Below are 4,603 nucleotides of genomic sequence, written 5' to 3' on the forward strand. Positions count from 1 at the left end.
GTAATGAGAACACCTAATGACCAGGTCTTTGTTTCTAAATACTATTCTCTCCTAGAAAGAACAAGAGCTTCTTGGAAAAATAAAATTAATAATTCCAAGGCTTAGGCAGTGCAAGTAGATTAGATTCTTCTAGAGCTTCTTATGGTGCCAGAAAGTAAAGAAGTGCTCAAAAATTATGGGAGCATTTCAAAAGGACTCAACTTGAATAAGCCACCAATAACCAAATCAGGGACAATTTGAGCAACTAAATAAATAATGATAATAATGGGTTATGGCCCATGAAGTAAAATTAATATCCTTGAGTTCATATTGATATAAATAAATAGCTGAATAATGAAATAAATAAGAAAGAAGCGATAGCGCTTTGATACAATAGAATTTCAACTAATAATTGGAGTAGGAATGATGGAAATATAAATCACCATTTAGTAAACACCACAGAAATAATTGTTGCAGGCAAATTTCATCAATGTATGCTAAAATTTATGGGTGAAAATATGGTGAGAACAGGATATTTGCCCAGTCTCAAAGTTTCTTCCCACAAGTAAATTTACATTGGAGAAACCTAGCAGATACCATTAACCAAGTTATCAAAGTTAACCTGGCCAGTAATGAGACATAGCACCGTGATGGGCCTCCTGAGAGGATCAGCTGAGAAGGGCACAGCATCACTCTGTGTTAATCTTGTCAAAATGAGAAAACATTGGACAAACTCAAATTGAGGGGTGGTCTGCATAACAACTGTACTGTACTCTTCAAAAGTCAAGGTCATAAGCAAAGACTAAGGAAGGGTTAGGGAAGGCAGAATGGAAGCAGTGTGGGATCCTGAATAAGATTCCACAACACAAAGAGAACATAGTGGGAAAACTGATAAAATTTGAATAAGGTCTTTAGTTAATGACGTTAATTTCCTGGGTCTGATCATTGTACTATGGGTACAAGTTAGGGGAAGGAGTTGGGTGAGAGACAGATGGATACTTTTAAAACGATATGTTTAACCAATCTGTAAGTCTAAAGCTAACTCAAAAATAAAAAGTTAAAAATAAGTCAAGGTCATGAAAAACAAAGACTGAAGAACTGTCACAGAATGGAGAAGACTAAGAACACAGGACAACTAAATGTTCCTTTTCTTAATCGTGGTGATGGTTTCACAGGTTAAAACTTACCAAACTGCCCCCTTGAAATCTGTGTAGTTTACTGTATGTTAATTATAAAACAATAAATCTGTAAAAAGAAGATGAATGTTATGAAAGAAAATGGGGGGAATGAAAACTGAATCTTTAAGTACAGAATGTGTAACTACATGAGTTGTGGTTTTGTTATCCCTCCCACTGCTCCCACACGTGGTAGAGGAATGGACACGTGACCTAGGCCTGCCTAAATGGAGCGTTCCATCCTCTGCCCCTTTGATCACACTAATTAGTTCAATTATAGGCCCAAGTCTCAAGTAAGTTCAATCAGAATTCCCCCTAACTTTGTCCCTTGTGCCAGAGTCTTCAGAAACAGTCCACACTCCATCCCGTCACTGGCATGAGTGCTAAGCGGCAACATATTTTCCTGCTCACTAGACATCTCTGCCTGGATATCTTTAGGTACCTTATCATTAATGTGTCCTAACTCATAGTCCTTCCCCACAAATTAGCCCTTTGCCTACATTCTCCATCTCAGCCAATGGCACCATCACACTTCTAATTGCCCCAAACCAGGAGTCTCTTATTCCTACTTCGCCTTCACTCTCTAAAAGCAGTAAATTACAAAGTCTAGAGTCAGGTGCTGACTTCTTGGTTGAGGTCAATATGATTCCTCTTGGATATTCTATCTAATGGGGCTCCCCACCTAGAGTTTTGCTCTCCTCCAAGGCAGGGCTTTCCAATCTGTTTCTCATCAGAGTAGAAATGGAAAATGACAACTTTTACGCAACACACTAGGATGCCCTTTTGAGGCTGCTGGAAGAAGCCGCCAGAGGCTAAGGGGTTCATAATCTTGGCTCACTTCAAAGCTGTTCATGTCACGCTGGGAAGCTCTGAACCAATTTCTTCAGCCTTCTGCAGCCAGAGTGGGCTTTCTAAAGCACAGACCTTACCAGGTCACTGCACTGCTCAGAATCCTTCTGTGGCTTCCCCACAGCTCTTAAGATCTGACCCTGTCTCCTTCTCTTACCTGCTCACTTCCCCTTCCTCACGTTCCAATCACACCAAAACGACTTGCCATCATGGCCTAGAGAGACCCGTGAGCTCTTTGCCTCTAGACCTCCTCAGCCCTCTCCTAAGGCTGGCACTCACTACCGTCTACCGTGCAAGCTAACCAAGGGCAGGGACTATGCCTGGAACTGGGCCTGGCACACAGGAAGAACCTAAACATATCTTGAAGAATGAGTGAATGAATGAGTCAGCTTTTGTGATGGAACACTAACCCAGCAAGGGAAAACTTGGGCCCTTCTGTGCCACTAACCTGCTAACACACTATAGAAACCCCTGTCTGAGCCTCAGTCTTCATATCCAGCAAATGAAGGGAATGATCTCGGAATTCCCTTCCAACTCCAAAGGCCCATGATCCCCAGGGCTCTTTAGATCCCAGTAGTTCTTCATAGCTATGCAATTATTTACCTTTGTAAATAAATGAATAATTAAATTTGTAACAATTAATACTAATTTCTATACTAGTGGAAATAGGAAAGTAACTAAAGTATAAACAGTATCTCTTTAATGAAACTTTTTTAAAACCCCAAATTTGATGAAGGCAGCAAACCCAGATTTCCCCCCACTCCCCTACCCCTACTGTTTGGTATTTAATGATTGGCATGAGGAGATAAGGCATGCGATGGCAGAGGAGGGAAGGTTCCGGATTCCCGTGCCTCCTCTCTTCCTGCCCTCATTCCCTTCTCCTCCCTCCTCCACCCAATTCATTTCAGGGAACAGCAGACACACTGTTTCAAGGCTGACCATGAACTAAGTCCAAGTGCAGGAGGTAGAGAGGGAGGTAACACAAGGTCTGGGACAGACTCCTCAGGAAGCCCATTTGGGATTATCCTGACCTTTCCAGACCATAGTCACCAAATAAAAAGCTTTAGTCATCATGAGGAAAATGTGTTACATTAATGTTACACTTTATATTGGGCAGTGACTCTAAATGAAAACGATGCTAATAAATGACCAACTCAAGAAGAAAAAAGAAATGTCGATCTTCCCATGAAAAAGGACCTAAGAAACTCAGCCATTGTTAAGGGCCTTTCATCTTGAAATTCTGTTGGTTTGCTTAGGACTGAAACCAAGTCTCGAAACAAAGTCATGGCTTCTATTAGGGTTTCTGCCAGTAGTAAACTTACAGTTCAAAGGCCTTGCTAATAACTGCTGACCATAATAATGCTGACCATCAAATGCTAAACCACTGAGTTGTATTCATTGTAAGCAAATTCAAGCTTATATTATAGTATTCTTGTTCACTTATATACTTATTCTTTAGTTTGAGAGCAATTATCCTTATAATAACCACATATACATATACACACATACATATGTATCACTAGCCCTTCTGGTATATAATCTAAATCTATATACTGATTATTTTTATTTCTATAATTCTTTTACTTTTAGGCATATATTTCTTATTTCACTTTTCCTCACATTTGATTTTTAACAAATTTTCTAATACACCTAATAGAGAATTAGACAGACATTGAGATTTGATGGGCTAAGAAACTTTAGAAACATGACAATTATTGGAAGTGATAAGGGAGAAAAAAGTATATGAGGAAGGTACACCAAAGTTAAAATGAGTTACTGATTCAGCGCTTTATCATTTTGCAGTATGTGCCCCTGGAGACAAAATTACTTTTCTTCCGACTTTAGAGGGAGAGATGCCAGGGTCCTCGAGTTAAAACCTGCCTCTGGAGGGTGTGCTGCAGGAAGATGGGCCCAGAGCTCTATTTTCCAGGAAGCAAAGTAATCAGTCCCCTGAGTTTCAAAGTTTGGAAGGGAGAAACTGACCAACCCCAGGGAGAACAGAGACAGTGGTCCCTCTAGTCCACCGGAGGTGAGTGCTGGAACCAGCCATGACACAGAGCTTCCAAGGTGGGGCATGGGGTTCACAGGGATGAGCCACCGGCTAGCACCCTGGGAGCTAATCCAGAGTGAGGCCTTCCTTGGCTAAGCCAAGTGCAAGGGAAGGAGCGCTCTGACTGAAAGGACCACTTCAGTCTTGTGCCCCACCTGGGGTGCAATCACTCAGTGGACAACAGCTACTGTCCATGATAATGGAGGGTGAGCCTCAGAAAACGACACCAAATCCCAGTGAGATACATCAGCAGCAATGGACTGAGTGGACACAAGTGCTTTCCTGGCTTGAAGTGGCCGACCACACCCTTTAACCAGGGCGGGCCATGAGGTTTTTGGCAAATTGGTGGGGGGAAGATGTATAAGTTTTAAACATCCTTTGGTTTGTGTGAAAGCTCGTCTTCAGATATTTAGAGTGTTCTTTTAAAGCCTCGGGTACTTACTTCTTGCCTTTAGCACTGAAAACAATCTATTTGAACAGTCAAAACTGTGACAAACTTTACTGTAGGGTGCCAGGGTTAAAAAAATTAACACTTCTCCTCCCACTTTCT

This window comes from Pteropus vampyrus, unplaced genomic scaffold (genome assembly GCF_000151845.1).
Source record: "Pteropus vampyrus isolate Shadow unplaced genomic scaffold, Pvam_2.0 Scaffold12, whole genome shotgun sequence".
NCBI lineage: Eukaryota > Metazoa > Chordata > Mammalia > Chiroptera > Pteropodidae > Pteropus > Pteropus vampyrus.